The sequence below is a fragment of the Elephas maximus genome, chromosome 3, assembly GCF_024166365.1.
Source record: "Elephas maximus indicus isolate mEleMax1 chromosome 3, mEleMax1 primary haplotype, whole genome shotgun sequence".
In the NCBI taxonomy this organism is placed as follows: Eukaryota; Metazoa; Chordata; class Mammalia; order Proboscidea; family Elephantidae; genus Elephas; species Elephas maximus.
This window is the reverse complement of record NC_064821.1, coordinates 12,985,950-13,007,305: the sequence shown is the minus strand read 5'-3', so window position 1 is coordinate 13,007,305 and position 21,356 is coordinate 12,985,950. Positions and strand designations below refer to the sequence as shown.

General features: G+C 47.1%; 1 protein-coding gene across 5 annotated transcripts in view; it reads right to left on the bottom strand.

The window, feature by feature from the left end:
* Positions 1 to 21,356, bottom strand: part of CERS4 (ceramide synthase 4) — a 62,561-nt gene that overhangs the window by 19,277 nt on the left and 21,928 nt on the right. Inside the window, exons 2-3 of one of the 5 annotated variants that reach the window (XM_049876708.1) lie at positions 17,257 to 17,556; positions 15,686 to 15,983 (exon numbers count right to left, since the gene is read on the bottom strand). The exons of 2 other annotated variants lie outside the window; for them this stretch is intronic. The gene's annotated coding sequence lies outside the window, so the exon portion shown is untranslated. The remainder of the gene's footprint in view (positions 1 to 15,685; positions 15,984 to 17,256; positions 17,557 to 21,356) is intronic. 2 more of the 5 variants (XM_049876709.1, XM_049876707.1) reach the window with 2 other exon arrangements.

Sequence of the window (21,356 nt, the reverse complement as noted above, 5' to 3'; positions counted from 1 at the left end):
ATGTCAGAAGACACCCTGAAACTTGCTCTTGAATGTTGAGTAGCTAAAACAAAATGAAGAATTGATGAAGTAAAAGAGCTGAACAGAAGACTTCAAAGGGCAGCTCGAGAAGACAAAGTGAAGTATTATAATGTGCGAAGACTTGCAGTTAGAAAACCAAGAGAGAAGAAAACACTCGACATTTCTCAAGCGGAAAGAACTGAAGAAAAAATTCAAGGCTTGAGTCGCAATAGTGGAGGATTCTGTGGGCGAAATGCTGAACGAAGCAGGAAGCATCGAAAGAAGATGGAAGGAGTACAGTTGACATTCAGTCACTTCAGGAAGTAGCATATGATAAAGAGCCGATGGCACTGAAGGAAGAAGTCCGAGGCGCCCTGAAGACATTGGCGAAAACAAGGCTCCAGGAATTGGCAGCTTACCAACTGAGATATTTCAACAGATACAGCGCTGGAAGTGCTTACTCGTCTATACCAAGAAATCTGAAGGACAGCTACCTGGCCAACCAACTGGAAGGGATCCATATTTATGCCTATTCCAAAGAAAGTGATCCAATTCAATGCAGAAATTATCAAACGATATCATTAATATCACACAGAAGTAAAATTTTGCTGAAGATTATTTAAAAGTAGCTGCAGCAGTACATCGACAGGAAACTGCCGAAATTCAAGCCGGATTTAGAAGAGGACGTGGAACCAGGGATATCATTGCTGATGTCAGATGGATCCTGGCTGAAAGCAGAGAACACCAGAAAGATGTCTACCTGTGTTTTATTGACTATGCAAAGGCAGTCGACTGTGTGGACCATAACCAATTATGGATAACACTGCGAAGAATGGGAATTCCAGAGCACTTAATTGTGCTCATGAAGAACCTGTACTTAGACCAAGAGGCAGTTGTTCAAACAGAACAAGGGAATACTGCGTGGTTTAAAGTCAGGACAGGTATGTGTCAGGGTTGTATCCTTTCACCATACTTATTCAATCTGTATGCTGAGCAAATAAGCCAAGAAGCTGGACTATATGAAGAAGAACGGGGCATCAGGATTGGAAGAGGGCTCATTAACAACCTGTGTTATGCAGATGACACAACCTTGCTTGCTGAAAGTGAAGAGGTCTTGAAGCACTTACTGATGAAGATTAAAGACCACAGCCTTCAGTATGGACTATACCTCAACGTAAAGAAAACAAAAATTGTCACAACTGGACCAATAAGCAACATCATGATAAATGGAGAAAAGATTGAAGTTGTCAAGGACTTCGTTTTACTTGGATCCACAATCAACGCCCATGGAAGAAGCAGTCAGGAAATCAAAAGATGCATTGTACTGGGCAAATCTGCTGCAAAAGACCTCTTTAAAGTATTAAAAAATATTAAAAAGCAAAGATGTCACTTTAAGGACTAAGGTATGCCTGACGCAAGCCGTGGTGTTTTCAATTGCCTCATATGAATGTGAAAGCTGAGCAATTAAGGAAGACCGAAGAAGAATTGATGCCTTTGAATTATGGTGTTGGAGAATAATACTGAATATACATGGACTGCCAAAAGAAAGAACAAATCTGTCTTGGAAGAAGTACAGCTAAAATGCTCCTTAGAAGCGAGGATGGCAAGACTTTGTCTCACATGCTTTGGACACGTTATCAGGAGGGATCAATCTCTGGAGAAGGACATCATGCTTGGTAAAGCAGAGGGTCACCAAAAAAGAGGAAGACCCTCAATGAGATGGATTGACACTGTGGCTGCAACAATGGGCTCAAACATAACAACGATCATGAAGATGGTGCAGAACTGGGCTGTGTTTTGTTCCATCATATATAGGGTCACTATGAGCCAGAACCAACTGGAAGATACCTAAAAACAACAACATGATGCAATATAAGGTGTGTGGCCCACCAAGAGGGATTGGACAGCTTGCTAGTAACGCAAATAAGGCGCATGGCACTCTTATGGGGGTGGGACCATGCAAATAAGGTGTATGGAACCCTAATGAGGTGATTGATTAGTTTTTCCATCCCGCTGGCTTATATTGAGCCATCCCAGAGGTAGACGGGGGGACCTCACTACCACCAAGAAGAAGAGATGAGAGCGCAGTGTGTCCTTTGGACCCGGGGTCCCTGTGCTGAGAGCCCCCTAGACCCAAGAGACAAGAGAGTGAGAGCTGTAACACTGGAGATGGCACAAGGTGGTCAGAAGCAGCAGCAGCAGAACCTGGAGACTGGTGTGAGATGATGTGGTGTGCTTCCTGGCTCACGGAACAAGGTGGTTAAGTGGGTATGCTGACCCACAGAGCAAAAGAACTGAGTGCCTTCAGGCAGGAAACTTCCTGGAAAAGTGGGATGCCTTGGGGTGCTCGTTGGTGGAATTAAGCTTGCCAACCCACAGAGCAAGAGAGCTGAGTGCCTTGGGGCCCAGGCTTGCTGGCGGAGTACGGTGCCCTGGGCACTTACTGGCACAGCTAAAGAGCTTTGTAACACTTGCCTGAGCAGGGCAGAGGCTGGGCCAAGGGGCCGATGGGCTGAGAGGCTGAGGTCCAGAGACAGGCGTGCCTGTGGACATGGCTAAGAAGAGGCTGTCCTGATCGAACAACTGTATCCTGAGTCTTTCCTGATCCCAAATTGTAATCCGTTACTTCCCTTATAAACCCCATAACTGTAAGTATGGTCTGAGTTCTGTGTGGCCATTGCAGCAAATTATCGAACCCAGCAGAGAAGTAGAGTGCTGTGGGAGGGATGGCTGGTTTCAGAACTGGTAAGGATGGCCGAGAAAGGAGGCATGTCTGACCTCCGCCTCATAGGAATCAGCCTTGGGCTGTTGATTTTGATTCTCCTTCCCCCTTGTGAAGTTAGAGGAGGTCAGGTGCCCACATGCAGCCATTTTGTAACACCCACCCATCAGTTCCCAAGAGGGGAGGCCAAGCTGGACGTGGGCCCCTTGCCTGTCCCTGTTTCATGCATGGCTACCAGTCTACCTTCTCTCGCTTCACTCTGGCCTTGCCCACCATCCCATCCACCCTTGTTCCCTGGAGCCCAGCAGGGGCCTAGCAAAGATTCTCTAACAGCCAGTGTTAAGAACAGAAGAGGCTGTCCACCGTCAGGTAAATGCCCCGACCTCCCTGAACCCGAAGCTTATCTGAAAAATGGGGACAGTATCACCTGCTTATAAGTGGAGGCTTGTGTATTGCTGAGATATGAACCTGGTTTCAGCTGAGCTTCTAGACTAAGACTAGGAAGAAAGGGCTGGTGATCTACTTCTGAAAATCAGCCAATGATAACCCTATAGTTCACAATGGTCCGATTCCTAACTGATCATGGCGACGGCGCAGGATTGGACAGATTTTTTCTGTTGTGTGTGGGGCCGCTATGAGTCAGGGTCGTCTTGACAACAGCTCACAACAAAAGCAACAACTATACACCTCTCAGTCCATCCTCATAAGGCACAAAAAGTGCTGCTTTGCCTGGTGCCAACTGATGAGAACAATACAGGTCCTAACAATAATTATTATTCTCCTGCATTTTGCTGGTGCAAAAATGGGTGGGCAATAGTCACGGAGTGGCTGAGAGGGACGTGAATGTGAGCCCTTGACAGCCCAGGAAGGTTCCTTCCTCTGCAAGACTTCGCCTTTGATTCGTACAAAGACAAGGGATTTAAGACAATCCACCACAACCCCTTCCTTGGTCGTCCTTGGGAATGTGGACTCCCCTTTAGACATGAATGTCAGCTATTCTCCCTTGCTCCCAGAGGCCCGCTGCAGTTGGGTATGAGAGCCTGGCACAAGACTGAATGTGGTGTGTTAATGGAGAAGTGTCAAGGGAAGCCAGCGTTCCACCAACAGTAGCCTGGGGACTAGCCCCAGCCGGCCAGGTCTAGCCTGCGTGAGGAGCCCAAACAAATCTGTTATCTGGAGTCAAGTGCCTAAACCCCCACACTGGCCCCCTCCAGGACTGTATGTACATTCATCTACCCATCCACCTGCTCATCCAATCATCCACCTACCCATCCACCCACTCACCCATCCATCCATCCATCTACCCACTCACCCATCCATCTATCCATCCACCCACTCACCCATCTATCCATCCACCTACCCACCCATCCATTCATCCACTCCCCATCCATCCACCCACCCACCCACCCACCCACTCATCCATCCTTTCATCCACTCCCCATCCATCCACCCACCCACCCACCCACCCACTCATCCATCCTTTTATCCACTCCCCATCCATCCATCCATCCATCCATCCATCCATCCATCCATCCACCCATCCATCCATCCATCCACCCATCCTTTCATCCACTCCCCATCCATCTATCCACCCACCCATCCACTCCTCATCCATCCATCCACTCCCCACCTATCCATGCATGTAACCACTGAGCCACCCAGCCATCCATCCGCTCACCCATCCATACATCCATGTAACCACTCACCCACCCACCCATCCAACCACTTGCCCATCCATCCACTCCCCATCCGTCCATCCATGTAACCACTCACCCACCCACCCATACAACCACTCACCCATCCATCCATTCACCCACCCCCATCTATCCATCTATCCACCCACCCACCCATCCATCCATCCACTCCCCATCCGTCCATGTAAACACTCACCCACTCACCCATACAACCACTCACCCATCCATCCATTCACCCACCCCCATCTATCCATCTATCCACTTATGCACCCACCCATCCATCCATCTAACCACCCATCCATCTATCCATTCACTCATCCATCCACTCACCTACCCATCCATCCATTCACCCACCTATCAATCTACCCCCTCATCCACCCACTCACTCTTCACCCCCCAATTCCCATCCATTCATCCATCTTAGACAAGAGATATTTCCTGGTTGACTTATACATGACAGGATGGGGGTGAGCACTGGGGATACAACAGGGAACAAAGTAGACACATTCCTGTCCCCACAGAGCTCACAGCCTAGTGAGGAAGGCAGTTGATAGACATCTAAACAGATTCATAAAGAAATGAGGTAACAGAGTGTGATGGGACCTGGCAGAAAAGACAGGGTGGCATGATTTTAGTTGTGGTGATCCAGGAGAGGCTCTTTAAGGAGAAGCCATCTGAGCTGAGACCTAAAGGACAAGGAGGGCCTGGGTTTGCATAGAAGAGGGTGGGGGAGGGGTTGGGAGGGGCTTTCTAGAGAATAAGCAGCATGCGCAAAGGCCCTGAGGCAGGATCCAGCTTGGCTGGTCTGAGGACCAGTGGGGCTGAGTGGAGTGAGTGAGGGGGAGAACAGGAGGGAGTGAGGCAGGGAGGTGATGGGGCAGACCGTGCAGGCTGTGGGTTACAGGGAAGAATCTAGGTTATTTCTTCAACATCTTATTATGAAAATTTTCAAACTTAGAGAAAAGTTAGAAGAATTTCACAGCGAATGCCTATACATAGGTAGTCCCTGACTTACAATGTATTCGAGTTACTATGAACTGCACTTAATGACTGTCCTTTTTTTTCGATACATCCTATCGTTAGTAGTATGTACCACATCCAATGTGGTGGTGCATAGTTTGCTGATGTCATCATACCTGTAAATTCACATATAATGTATCCAACCCCCAAAGGCTAATATAATAAAGATCAGGCTTATAACGATATTGATGATAAAAGGTAATAATGATGAAAACATCATAACAAATTATGGATAACACTGCGACGAATGGGAATTCCAGAACACTTAATTGTGCTCATGAGGAACCTTTACATAGATCAGGAGGCAGTTGTTGGGACAGAACAAGGGGATACTGATTGGTTTAAAGTCAGGAAAGGTGTGCGTCAGGGTTGTATTCTTTCACCATACCTATTCCATCTGGATGCTGAGCAAATAATCCGAGAAGCTGGAGTATATGAAGAAGAACTGGGCATCAGGATTGGAGGAAGACTCATTAACAACCTGAGTTATGCAGATGACACAACCTTGCTTGCTAAAAGTGAAGAGGACTTGAAGCACTTACTAATGAAGACCAAAGACCACAGCCTTCAGTATGGATTACACCTCAACATAAAGAAAACAAAAATCCTCACAACTGGACCAATGAGCAACATCATGATAAACGGAGAAAAGATTGAAGTTGTCAAGGATTTCATTTTACTTGGATCCACAATCAACAGCCATGGAAGTAGCAGTCAAGAAATCAAAAGACGCATTGCATTGGGTAAATCTGCTGCAAAGAACCTCTTCAAAGTGTTGAAGAGCAAAGATGTCACCTTGAAGACTAAGATGCGCCTGACCTAAGCCATGGTATTTTCAATTGCATTTCATATGCATGTGAAAGCTGGACAATGAATAAGGAAGACCGAAGAAGAACTGATGCCTTTGAATTGTGGTGTTGGCGAAGAATATTGAATATACCATGGACTGCCAGAAGAATGAACAAATCTGCCTTAAAAGAAGTACAACCAGAATGCTTCTTAGAAGCAAGGATGGCGAGACTGTGTCTTACATACTCTGGACACGTTGTCAGGAGGGATCAGTCTCTGGAGAAGGATATCATGGTTGGCAAAGTACAGCGTCAGCGGAAAAGAGGAAGACCCTCAAAGAGGTGGATTGACACAGTGGCTGCAACAATGAGCTCAAGCATAACAATGATTTTAAGGATGGCTCAGGACCAGGCAGTGTTTCGTTCTGTTGTGCACAGGGTCGCTATGAGTCGGAACCGACTCGACAACACCTAACAACAATAACAAATAACGAAAACTAAAAAAACAAAAAAACGAGGTATTCGACTTATGTCAGAACCAACTTATGACAGAGTTGGCAGAACAGAACTTCATTCCATTATACATATGCATATATATATGCAGCCAGCCCCACAGAGGTTGGGCAGACAGAAAGACGAGAAGCAACGGGAAGAAGCAGAAGGAAGAAAGCTGAAAGAAGCAACAGAGAGAGAGAGGAGGCAAGAGATCTCCTAAAACAGCTCTAACACTGGTCAAGGGCTGTGTCTTAGTTATCTAGTGCTGCTATAACAGAAATACCACAAGTGGATGGCTTTAACAAACAGAAATTTATTCTCTCACAGTTTAGGAGGCTAGAAGCCTGAATTCAGGGTGTCAGCCCCAGGGGAAGGTCTTCTCTTTGTTGGCTCTGGGGGAATGTCCCTGTCATCCATCTTCCCCTGGTCTAGGAGCTTCTCAGTGCAGGGACCCCAGGTCCAAAGGACATGCTCTGCTCCAGGCTCTTCTTTCTTGGTGGTAGGAGGTCCCCTCCTCTCTGCTCGCTTCTCTTTTTTATATCGCAAAAGAGACTGACTCAAGATACAACTTAATCGTGTAGATTGTATCCTGCCTCATTAACATAACTGCCTCTAATCCTGCCTCATTAACATCACAGAGGTTAAGATTTGTAACACATAGGTAATTACATCAGATCACAAAATGGAAGACAATCACACTATATGGGGAATCCTGGCCTAGACAAGTTGACACACATTTTTGTGGGACACAATTCAGTTCATAACAGGCTGTAACACTGAAGACAGCGACAGGCCCGCAATAGGCCAAGTGGCAGAGCTGGTGGCAACAGATGGCAGGGCTGAGAAGAACCTGTCCTCAGGGGAGTGAGAGGAGGCTGTCCCGAGGGGGCCGAAGGGAGGTTGTCCCGAGGGGGCCGAGCTCGGGGAGGCTGTCCCAAGGGGGCCGAGAGGAGGCTGTCCCAAGGAGGCCGAGCTAAGGCCTGCAAGGTTGAGAGGAGCTGAGAGAGCTGTCCAGCACTGAAGAAAGAAGACTTTGCCTACAAGCCTCCTGAGTTGTAGCCTGTTGATGCTGACCCCAAGTTGTACCCTGTCCCTTAATAAATCACTTGACTGTAAGTGTGGTCTGTGAGTTTAGTGTGCCCATTGCAACCGATGATCAAACCCAGCAAAGAAGTAGACAGTGCCGTGGGAGGGACAGCTGGTGTCAGATTTGGTAAAAAAGGCTGGAGAGGGGAGGTATGTCTGACATCCACCTCACAGGGATCAGCCTTGGGCTGCCATTGATTGGCAGTATCCCTCCTGATGTTAGACAGCTTCCGATGCTACTGTGGCTCCTACTTGCATTTCACACACGCATCTGCCCATCCGCCCATCCTTCTATCTACCCATCAGCCCACCTTTTTTTGTATTTTCTCAGTGTATTCCAAAGTACATGGCAGACATCAAAGACATAATATGCCTAAACATTTCAGCATGCTGATCATTAACTAGGGTTCAATATTTGCTTGTTTTTTTTTCTTTTGAAATAAAATCTGCTAGAGTGAAATACCCATATCTCAAGTGTACATTTGCTCAGTTTGACAAATACACCTGTGTAACTCAACCTTCCTCCATAAAGTTCCTTCACATCAGTCCCCACCTCCGCCTGCCCAAAGGTAACATAACCACCTCTGTTTGATACTTTTGTTCCATCACTGATTAGTTTTGCCTCTTCTAAACCAGGGGCTGCAAAAGACCTCTTAAAAGTGTCGAAAAGCAAAGATATCACCTTGAGGACTAAGGTGCACCTGACCCAAGCCATGGTATTTTCAATCACCTCATTTGTAGACGAAAGCTGGACAATGGATAAGGAAGACCGAAAAATAATCGACGCCTTTGAATTGTGGTGTTGGCGAAGAATATTGAATATACCATGGACTGCCAAAAGAATGAACAAATCTGTCTTGGAAGAAGTGCGGCCAAAACGTTCCTTAGAAGTGAGGATGGTGAGACTTTGTCTCACATACTTTGGACATGTTATCAGAAGGGATCAGTTCCTGGAGAAGGACATCATGTTTGGTAAAGTAGAGGGTCGGTGAAAGAGAGGAAGACACTTGACGAGATGGACTGACACAGTGGCTGCAATAGTGGGCTCAAACATAGCAACAGTTGTGAGGATGGCACAGGACCGGGCAGTTTTGTTCTGCTGTATGCCCACAGGGTTGTTTAAGTTGGAACAGACTTGATGGCACCTAACAACAACAAACCAGCTGCTGGTGGGTCGACTCCAACTCATGACAACCCCATGTGTGTCAGAGTAGAACTGTGCTCCATAGGATTTTCAATGGCTCATCTTTTGAATGTAGGTCTCCTGGTCTTTCTTCTGAGGTACCTCTGGGTGTTCTCAAATCTTCCACCTTTTGGTTAGCAGGCAAGCACATTAATAGTCACACCATTCAAGGACTTCTGTTTGATCACGAATTTCATCTAAATGGAATCATACACTATCTTTGTGTCTGGCTTCTTTGACTCTGCACGTTTTTGAGATTCATCCGTGTGGTTGCATTTCTCAGTTGCTTGTTTCTTTTTTATTGCTAAATCATGAGTGCAATTAGTTCATCATTCACTAATTGACAGGCATTTGGGATGACCCCAGTTTTGGGCTATGAACATTTGCGTATGTATTCTTGTCTGGGCAGAAGTTTTCATTCTCTTGGGTAAATCTCTGGAGTGAGAATGCTGGGTTATATGGCAGCTGCGTGTTTAACTTTATAAGCAACTGCCAAATTGTTTTTCAGGGTGGCTGTACCATTTCAGGAAATCCTGGTGGTGTAGTGGTTAAGTGCTATGGCTGCTAACCAAAGGGTCGGCAGTTCGAATCCACCAGGTGCTCCTTGGAAACTCTATGGGGCAGTTCTACTCTGTCCTATAGGGTCGCTATGAGTCAGAATTGACTCGACAGCACTGGGTTTGGTTGGGTTTCGTACCATTTCATGGGAGTCCCTGGGTGGTTCAAATGGTTAACATGCTTGGCTGCTGACCGGAAGGTTGGAGGTTTACGTCTACCCAGAAGAACCTCAGAAGAAAGGCCTGGAGAGCTACATCTGAACACTTAGCCATTGAAAACCTGTGGAGCACAGTTCTACTCTGACACACATGGGGTCACTGTGAGTTGCTGGCGGTGGTGGTAGCATTTCACACTCCCACCAGTGGAATACGGGGTTTGGCTGCTCTTCATTTTATTTTGGAGGAAGACGAGTAGCTACGGGATGGCCATGTGTGGAGTAGCCTTTTGGAGACCAGGACGTGGCGTCATCCACTGTCCAGATGAGGTGGGGTGCACAGAAGGGAGAAAGAGATTCCAAGATACTGTGGAGGCAGGACCCCCAAGAGTTGCTCATGGATTAGGTATGGGGATGGGGAAGGGTAGGGAAGGGAAAAAATCTAAAATGCCCTCAAGAAAGAAGGCAAAGAGGAGCACATTCTGTAAGGTTCTATTTATATACAGTTCAAAACCAGGTGAAACAAAACTATGATGCTTGCATTTGTTTCCCATTGATGCTGTTGCAAACTACCACAAACTTAGTGGCTTGAAACACCACAACTTTATTATCTTATAGTTCTGGAAACCAGAAATCTGAAATGGGTCTCACTGAGCTCAAATCAGCTGCTGGGAGGACTGAATTCCTTTTGGAGGCTCTAGGGGAGAATCTTTTCTTCCGTCTTTTCCAGCTTCTAGAGGCCGCCCACATTCCTTGACTTGTGGCCCCTCCCTCCATCTTCAAAGCCAGCAGCATTGGGCTGAGTTCTTCTTAATGCTACCTTCTCTCTGGTTCTCTCACCTGCCTCCCTCTTCCACTTATAAGGACCCTTGGGATTGCACTGGGCCCACCTGGATCATCCAGGATAATTGCCCATCTCAAGGGCAGCTAATTACCAACCTCAGTTCTACCTGTAACCTTCATTCCCCTTTGTCTCGTGAGGCCACATATTCCGGGGATTGAGATGTGCATGTCTTTGTTGTTGTGTGCCATCGAGTTGATTCCAACTTATAGTGACCCCATGTGTTACTGAGTAGAACTGCCCCATAAGGTTTCCTAGGCTGTAATCTTTTTATGGGAGCAGATTGCCAAATCTCTTCTCCCATGGAGCTGCTGGTGGGTTCAAACCACTGACTCACTCTGCCTATTACAATGCTGGATATTAGGAAGATGGCTACCCCTGGGGGCAGGTAGTGACTGGAGGGGTCATGAGGGGCTGGAACGTTCTGTTTCCTGATCTAAGTGCTGTTCTGGTTAAGTTCACTGATCTGTGTACTAATGATTTGGGCCCTTTTCTCTGCAGATTGAAATTAAATTTGCATTAAAAAAGTCAAATACATACAAAGAAAAATTCCCAGAGCTCTGGTCTAAGGAACCAGGGTGAGTGAGTGGATTTCAGGGCAGGAGTTGGACTCAGTGTCGGACAAGTAGGAGGGGTCTCAGATGTCCTGTGGACAGGTTGGGGAGGAGGGGTTACTTGGGTCTGGGCCCCGGGATGGGAACCAGGGGGTCTGGGCAGGACTCATCAGCGTGTGGTTGGTATTTAAATCATGAAATAGATGGATTCCCCAGGGAGGGGATATAGATAAAGGTGAGCCCGAGGGCCATGTCGTGGTGGTCTGGTGTCTAGGTATCAGTGAGGTGTTGAGAAGCGGCCACTGTCACTGGGCACTAGAGGGCAGCAGCTGGACAGTGGCTCCAGGGTCTGGGGTGCGAGATGGTGGCTGGTCTGGATAGACTCAAGACCCAGACAGTCCAGAAAGAATAGAGAGAGGGACAGATCGGTGGATGTGGGGATTTTAGCCCAGGTGGTGGAACTCTCTAGAAAAGAAATCATCTTCTTTAACCGGCAAGGTCAGCTGGATCCCCGTGCACTTACTGGGGCATCCCAGGAAAGCCCCCAGCCAGCCAGAGCTGGGGCCAGAGCCCAGGAGTCCAGACTCCAAGCCCCAGGGCTTTCTCCTACCCCAGGGTACAGCAGCTGGTGGGGGTCCACCACAGCCACGGTACATGCAAGTCCCAATGAGCTTTGGGAACAAGGGAGAATGCGCAACAGCAATGGCTTCCTGCCATCTTAGGCCTCTGCTGTTCCCAGCCTTAAACCCACCATTCACTGTCCGACACTGTCTGCTCCCACCACACAGTATAACATCATAGGGTCCAGCCTTGGCAAAGAATGCCAAGAATGCCTCTGCCTAGACTGCCCATTTAACATTTCTTGTACCCTTGAGTGCTGAGGACATAAAACGGTGGAAAAAACAGGCAAGGTCTCTGCCCTCACAGGACTTAGACACATTCCTTGTTTGTCTGGCAAACTCTTGTGCATCCTTCAAAACCCATCCTTCAGATTTTAGAACCTATTATACCGCCGCAGTAGTCAAAACAGCCTGGTACTGGTACAGCAACAGATACATAGACCAATGGAAGAGAATTGGGAATCCGGACATATATCCATCCACATATGAGCAGTGGATATTTGACAAAGGCCCCAAAACAGTTAAATGGGGAAAAGACAGTCTTTTTAACAAATGGTGCTGGTACAGCCAGATATCCATCTGCAAAAAAATGAAATAAGGCCCATACCTCACTCCATGCACAAAAATGAGCTCAAAATGGATCAAAGACCTAAATATAAAATCTAAAACGATAAAGATCATGGAAGAAAAAATAGAGACAACATTAGGAGCCCTAATACATGGCATAAACAGTATACAAAACATTATTAAGAATGCAGAAGAAAAACTAGATAACTGGGAGCTCCTAAAAATCAAACACCTATGCTCATCCAAAGACTTCACCAAAAAACCAAAACCAAACCCCGTGCCACTGAGTCGATTCTGACTCATAGCGACCCTATAGGACAGAGTAGAACTGCCCCATAGAGTTTCCAAGGAGCGCCTGGCAGATTCGAACTGCCGACTCTTTGGTTCGCAGCCGTAGCACTTAACCACTATGCAACCAGGGTTTCCTAAGACTTCACCAAAAGAGTAAAAAGACTACCTACAGATTGGGAAAGTTTTTAGCTATGACATTTCCGATCAGCGTCTGATCTCTAAAATCTACATGATACTGCAAAAACTCAACTACGAAAAGACAAATAACCTATTAAAAAATGGGCAAAGGATATGAATAGACACTTCACTAAGGAAGACATTCAGGCAGCTAACAGATACATGAGGAAATGTTCATGATCATTAGCCATTAGAGAAATGCAGATCAAAACTACAATGAGATTTCATCTCACTCCAACAAGGCTGGGATTAATCCAAAACACACAAAATAATAAATGTTGGAGAGGCTGTGGAGAGATTGGAACACTTATACACTGCTGGTGGGAACGTCAAATGGTACAACCACTTTGGAAATCGATTTGGCGCTTCCTTAAAAAGCTAGAAATAGAACTATCGTACAATCCAGCAATCCCACTCCTCGGAATATATCCTAGAGAAATAAGAGCCTTTATACGAACAGGTATATGCACACCCATGTTTACTGCAGCACTGTTTACAATAGCAAAAACATGGAAGCAACCAAGGTGCCCACCAACGGATGAATGGATAAATAAACTATGGTATATTCACACAATGGAATACTATGCATCGATAAAGAACAGTGAGGAATCTGTGAAACATTTCGTAACACGGAGGAACCTGGAAGGCATTATGCTGAGTGAAATTAGTCAGTTGCAAAAAGACAAATATTGTATAAGGCCACTATTATAAGAACTTGAGAAATAGCTTAAACTGAGAAGAAAACATTATTTTGTGGTTACGAGAGGAGGGCCGGAGGGAGGGTAGGAGTGGGGTAGTCACTAATTAGATGACAACACACAATACAGCCGAGGTCAGCACAACTGGACTAAACCAAAAGCAAAGAAGTTTCCTGAATAAACTGAATGCTTCGAAGGCTAGTGTAGCAGGGGCAGGTGTTTGGGGACCATGATTTCAGGGGACATCTAAGTCAATTGGCATAATAAAATCTATTAAAACATTCTGCACCCCACTTTGAAGAGTAGCATCTGGGGTCTTAAACGCTAGCAAGCAGCCATCTAAGATGCATCAATTGGTCTCAACCCACCTGGATCAAAGGAGAATGAAGAACACCAAGGACACAAGGTAATTACAGGCCTGAGAGACAGGAAGGGCTACATGAACCAGAGACTATATCATCCTAAGACCAGAAGAACTAGATGGTCCCCGGCTACAACTGATGACTGCCCTGACAGGGAACACAACAGAGAACCCCTGAGGGAGCAGGAGAGCAGTGGGATGCAGACTCCAAATTCTCAAAAAAAGACCAGACTTAATGGTCTGACTGAGACTAGAAGGACCCCAGTGGTCATGGCCCCCAGACCTTCTGCTGGCCCAGGACAGGAACCATTCCCGAAGCCGACTCTTCAGACATGGATTGGACTGGACAATGGGATGGAGAGGGATGCTGGTGAGGAGTGAGCTTCTTGGATCAGGTGGACACTTGAGACTATGTTGGCATCTCCTGACTGGAGGGGAGATGAGAGGGTAGAGGGCGTTAGAAGCTGGCGAAATGGTCACGAAAAGAGAGAGTGGAGGGAGAGAGTGGGCTGTCTCATTAGGGGGAGAGTAATTGGGAATATGTAGCAACGTGTATGTAAGTTTTATGTGAGAGCCTGACTTGATTTGTAAACTTTCACTTAAAGCACAATAAAAATTAAAAGAAAAAACCCATCCTTCAAAACCCTGGCTGCCTCTGCCTTAGAGCCAGTTAAAAGATCCTCCCCCAGCCCTGCATTGCTCACTGGGATGTCAGAGCTGGCCAAGCAGTCTTTTGTGGAGCAGGGGAGAAGGAAGCATGACCAGCCTTGGACCTGTTCCCTCTGTGGAGGCCCAGCTCTTTCTGCAAGGGGAACAGAAATGCACTTTCCAAACCCGAGAGACCTGTGAGGGGGCTTCAGACTGACAAGCCCTGACCTCAGAGGTCGCAGTTCTGGCAGTCCTACCCCTCTCTCCACCTGTTTCTGTCCCAGTCCCCTATCCCCTTCACCGTCCTGGAGCATAATTAAAAGAAACTGCAGTTTGAGAAGAGCACAGGGTCTAGAGCCCAGTGGACTGCCAAAGTCCTGGCTCCACTGCCCACTGCCTGGGGGCCTTAATTTCCTCATCCGTTAGGATACATGTAGCCGGAAGACCCTGTACATGGAGCATCTAGGCAGGGGCTGGCATACAGGATGGGCTCGGGCACAGATGTAATGCAACTGGGCGTCCTCGGCCTGCAAGGCCCAAACTTCTCAATGGCACACCCTCTTCCTGAGGGACAGGAGGGACCAAGACTCAGGGTCCCACTCCTCCTCGATTTTCAGTTTTTCTCTTTTGAACCCCAGCTCCTCTGTTGACTCTCTGTGACACTCCACCTCCCTGGGCCTCACCTGCCCCATCTATAAAATGGGTACAGGCTGATTTCCTGCATTACGGAGCCGCTGTGCATGCTCAGGGGGGTCATGGGAGATGGCCAGGTAGGTCATAAGTGCTCCGTGGTGACATTGTTTATGAGCTGTGTGGCCTTGGGCAGGTGACCTGGCCTCTCTGTGTCTTGGTTTCTCAGCTGTAAACGGGAATAAAGGCAGCCCCTTTCACATGGGGTGGTTCTGGGGATGCGCTGTGAAGTGTTGGGGACAAGGCTTGGGGTGGGGTGAGTGCTAACTAAAATTTATCACCAGTTGGCATCAAGTCAACCCTGTTTCATGGCAACGCCACATGTGTCGGGTAGAACTGCACCCCACAAGGTTTTCAATGGCTGAGTTTTAGGAAGTAAATTGCCAGGCCTTTCTTCTGAGGCACCTCTGGGTGGACTTGAACCTCTAACCTTTTGATTGGCAACACAGTGCGTTAACCATTTGCACCACCCAGGGATTCCAGGTAAAATTTAGTTGCTGTTATTGTTATCAATAGGGGGCAGTGGTAGAATTCTCACCTTCCATGCAGGAGACCCGGGTTCGATTCCAGGCAATGCACCTCACGTGCAGCCGCCACCGGTCTGTCAGTGGAGGCTTGCGTGTTGCTATGATGCTGAACAGGTTTCAGCAGAACTTCCGGACTAAGACAGACTAGGAAGAAGGGCCTGGTGATCTCCTTCCAAAAATCAGCCCATGAAGTCGATATGGATCACAACGGTCCGACCCACAGGAGATCGTGGGGATGGCACAGACCTGGGCAGCATTTGTCCCACTGTGCATGGAGCCGCCATCAGTCGGAGGACGAGTGGGCCGCAGCTAACAATGACAACATTGTTACCAATAAAGCAAGAGGAGAAGGGGGTGGAATGCGAAGTGAGCTGGAAGGGTTTCCAGCATCTGAGGTGCTCCTGCTGCCTGGAAAGCCCCCACACCCCTGCAGCCCTCCCTAAAATCGGCAGCTAGTGCGCTTAGGTGGGGCTGGGCCAGGGCAGCTGCGGAGACATTTCAAGAACCACTGCGTAGGTGGCTGGTCAAGCTGGAATGGCCTGTGCCTCCATCCCCCACACCCCAGCCCTGGGCCTCCTAGCCTGCTGCCCCTTGAAACCTCCCTGGCCCCAAGCCCGGCTCTCCCCTGCCACCTCTGCTAATCCTCCTTAGAGACTAAAAATACCCCAGGATTGGGGGAGAGAGAGGGACTGGGGCTTGGCGCTGACACAGGAGGGGGGATGAGCAGAGGGGCAAAGGGACCCTGACTCCCCAGGGCTCTGAGTGACCACGCCTGGCCCCTATTGCTCCCCTGGACCTCCAAAGGCCCCAGCATGGCCCACAGAGCAGGGCTGCACACACAGGTTGGCTTTGTTTTGTTTTAAATATGTCTGGAACCAAGGGATTCGCTGGAGTTGTGAAAAAAGGAATCAATTCAGACCTCAGATGTCTGGGCCGCCCAGGGGCAGACGCACACACTCTCTCACTCGGCCCCCCAGCCGCCTGGCCTGCCGCCCAGGGTCACCTGACTCACTGCAGCCAGAGGCCAGGGCAGGGAACACATGATGTGCTGAGCGACGTTCGGAGATGACCACAGCTGGCCTGCTCCTGCGCTGGGCCCAGCCATCCCCTCCAGATGGCCCTGACTTGCCCTGAGTCTCTCTGTGCAGGGCCCCTCCAGGTGCTAATGACCAGAGATGCAGCCAGTCCGGGAAACAGTACCAGCCTGCTCCCGCCATGGACCCCGTTAAACATCCATTGCCATTGACGTGATCCCGACTCAGAGTGACCCTACGGGGCAGGGTATAACTGCCCATAGGGCTTTCTAGGCTGTAATCTTTACAGGAGCAGATCACCAGGTCTTTTCTACTGCGGAGCTACTGGTGGATTTGAACCACTGACCTTTCAGTTAGCAGCTGAGAGCTTAACTACTGCGCCACCCAGGCTCCCCATCCAAGGACACCAGGGGGCGTTATTGTCCAGGGCTCCACCTCACCCTAGCACCTCATACTGAGACATACTCCTGCCCTGCTGACCCCCCCCCCACCTCCCTCGGCTTAATCCACAGCGGACACAACGGCTGCTTGCTGGGCGTCCAACTCACCAAGCTCATTCCCGCCCCAGGGCCTTGGCGCATGCTCTTCCCCAGTCAGCTTTGTCTCATCCGTCATATCTCAGCTCCAACATCACCTCCTCAGAGTTCTCAGAGCACCACCAAAGAAGCCACCTTATTATTCCATCTGTTTAGGGACATTGGTGGTTCAGTGGTAGAGTTCTCACCAGATCCCGGGTTCAATTCTTGGCCAACGTCCCTCATGTGCAGCCACCATGTGTCTGTCGGTGGAGGCTTGTGTGTTGCTATAATGCCGAACAGGTTTCGGTGGAGCTTCCAGACTAAGACAGACTAGAAAGGAAGGTTTGGTGATCTGCTTCTGAAAATTAGCCGGTGAAAACCTCATGGATAACTGGATTGACACAGTGGCTACAACAATGGGCTCAGACACAGCAATGGCTGTGAGAACGATGCACAACCAGGCAACGTTCCTTCTGTTTTACATAAGGTTGCTGTAAGTTGGAGCTGACCCCACACTACTAACAACAATATTGGCCATTGAGAGCGGGTAGTGGTTGTTCAGTGGTAGAATTCTCACCCTCTTTTTTTTTTTTTGTGTGGGAGTCTGGGGTTCAATTCCCACCCAATTGCATCTCCTGTGTAGCTACCACCCATCTGTCTGTGGAGGCTTGAGTGCTGCTATGATGCTGAACAGGTTTTAGTGGAGCTTCCAGACTAAGATGGACTAGGAAGAAAGGCCTGGCAATCTATTTCAAAAATCAGCCAATGAAAACCCTGTGGATCACAACAGTCCTATCCGCCACCGATCACGTGGATGGCGCAGGACTGTCAGTGAAGGGTTGAGTGTTGCTATGATATGGAACAGGTTCCCCTCCCCCTCCCGCTGCACTTTCTTGGAACGCTTGCCCCCCCAAAAAACACCCACCAACATTGGGACCTTGTGGGTAGCTCTGCAGCTGCTGGCCCAATGAGGAAGGGGCCCAGCCCTGCCCTCCTGAAAATGCTGTTCTCTCCCTTCTCAGGCTCCATCCAAGCCTCTTCACTCTCTGTCTGCCTCCCCAGCCCAGATGCTGGGCTTCCCAGGACCGCTCCCTACCGTTTGGGGTGTCTTTTTTTAAAAAAAACCCCACCCCCTTCCCTTGTCTTTGGAAACCAGGATCAGATTAAATTCTCTATTTGAGAAGCCTTCCCTGCCCTCCCACCCCAGGGAGAAGCCCCTCCCTGTCCCAGAGCCTTTCTTCTGGGCCAACTCTGGCCCCTGGGGCTTGGAGTGCAGTGTCTGGCTCTGGATCTCACCCCAAACTGTGAGGGCTAGAACAGGGTGAGACCACTAGGGGTTCCCAATATCACATAGCTGGGAGACAATAGGCAGGTTTCAAGAAGGATGGAGGGAGGAGAGAGGGTCAGGTCCTTGGAAGTCTGAGGGGAAATGACCACTCCTTGTTGGCGAGGTTGGGCAGAAACTGGAACCGTGCTCATCCACTGCTGATGGAAATGTAAAATGGTGCAGCCACCGTGGGAAACAGCTTGGCGGCTCCTCAAAAAGCTGAATGCAGAACTACCATATAACCCAGCGGTTCCAGTCCTAGGTGTATACCTAGAAGTGAAGGCAAGGACACAAACAGAAACCTGTACACCATTGTTCACTGAAGCACTTTTTACCATAGCCAAAAGATGGAGATAACCAAAATGTCCCTCAGCAGATGAATGGACAAACACAATGTGGTTGGTCTATACACACAGTGGAATACTACTCAGTTATGAAGAGAAATGAAGTTCTGATGCGTGCCAGAACATGGATAAACCTTGAAAACATGGTGAGTGAAATACCTCAGTCGCAGAAGGACAAATATTGTATGATCTCACTTACAAGAAATAAGCAAATATATAGAAACGAAAGCTTGTTAGTGGTTACCAGGGGTGGGAGGGAGGGGAAAAGCTGGGGGGGGGGTTGCTTAGAGGGCACTGAGTTTACGTTAATGGTGGTGGAATGATTTGGAAAAGGTGAGCGAGAATGGCTCTACATCTTGAAGAATGTAGTCAATGTCACTGAATTGTACATGCAGAAATTGTTGAGATGGTTGGACAGACACATCACCTCACCAGAAACAAAGTCTACATCCTCAGCTACCCGGCAAGACCAGCAAACAGAGAACTGTGGTCACAGGCCTAGTCGCTGCTCCCACCACATGGAGACAAGGGATCAGCGCTCCAGTGTGGCCAGACCGGTGATCGGGTAGCACATATACCTTGCCTACTTCGATATATCAAAACAAAACAAAACAAAAAACCAGGATGCAGCAAATAAACATACAATAAATCAATAAACATAGTAACACCATGATACCTCGCAGACAACAGACAATATCAAATCACATAGAGAAGCAGGTCAAGATGGCTCCAGCAAGTGACCAAAATAAAGAACCTTCCAGAGGAAGAAATGGTAATGGAAATATCTCATAAGGAATTCAAAAGACTAACACACAGGTTTCTCTGAGAGATCAAGAAAAACACAGATAACAGAATAATTCAGGAAAACAATATAAGAACAAAATAAATGGAAATTAGAAACCATACAAAAACAGCAACTAGAAATCCAGAAGTTTACCAATAAAATCTAAGAAATAATCAACTTAATAGAAGGATATAGAAGTAGAATTGAATTACTGGAAGACAGACAGCAAAATTGAGGACAAATCCCTTGACACTAATTTGTTTGAGGAAAAATCAGAAAAAAAGAATGAAGAAAGCCTAAGAATTACGTAGGACACTATCAAGAGGAAAAATTTGCATGTGATGGGAGTTTCAGAACAGGGGAGGGCAATGGAAAACACAGAGAGAATTATCAAACATTTGCTGACAGAAAACTTCCCTTATGTCACGAAAGACAAGAAGATATCCATCTAAAAATTTCAACGAACTCCGTATAGGATAGACCCCAAAAGAAAGTCACCAAGATGTATCATAATCAAACTTACCAAAACCAAAGACAAAGAATCCTGAGAGCAGCTTGGGAAAAACAAAAAGTCACCTTCAAAAGTGAACCAACAAGGCTAAACTCTGATTACTCAGGAGAAGCCACGCAGGCAAGAAAGTAATGGCATGACATACATAAAATCTTGAAAGAAAAAAACTGTCAACCAAAAATTGTGTATGTGGCAAAATTATCTCTCAAATACAATGATGAAATTAGGGCATTTCCAGACAAACAGAAATAAAGAGAATTTGTAAAAACCAGACCAACCTTATGGAAAAGATTAAAGGGAGTCCTTTGGATAGAGAACCAAAAACATCAAACAACAATTGAGATTAGGACACAGAACAGCGTCACCCAGATATCAACTCAGATAATGAATTTCCAAAATTAAAACAAAGCTAAAAGACTGAAAACAGGGTACCAGAGATAATGTCAATCTGTAACTGACAACAACGTCAAAACAAAAAGGGGGAATAAGTGGTAAAGTTGTAGAACTTTCATATGGAGAGGAAGTCAAGGTGATATCAAGAAATAAAAGACTGGTTTAAAATTAGGAAGGTAAAGGTAAATTTCAAGGTAACCACAAAGAAAGTTAATAAATCTACTCATCAAAATAAAACAAAAAGAAAAGCATAAAGTCTCAATACTCACAAAATCGACAGCTCAAGAAATGAAAAGAACATCTACAAGCAAAAAGAAATCGGCACAGAAAATTAAGCAGAACGAAGAAATCAACACCACACAAACCCCACCCCCCCAAAAAAAAACCCACAAAGTGACAGCAGTAAACACATATCTATCAATAATCACACTTAGTGTAGATAGCTTAAATGCACCAGTAAAGTGAGAGTGGCAGAAGAAATTAACAAAAGTGACCCATCAACATGCTGTCTACAAAAGACACATCTTAGACACAAAGACATAAATAAACTAAAACTCAAAGGATGGAAAAATATACCAAACAAACAATAACCAAAAAAAGGACAGGAATGGCAATATTAATCTCTGATAAAATAGACTTTACGGCAAAACCTACCATAAAAGATAAGGAAGGGCATTATATACTGATTAAAAAGTCAATCCACCAGGAGAACATAACCATAATAAATGTATACGCAACCAATAACAGAGCATTGAAACACACAGAACAAAC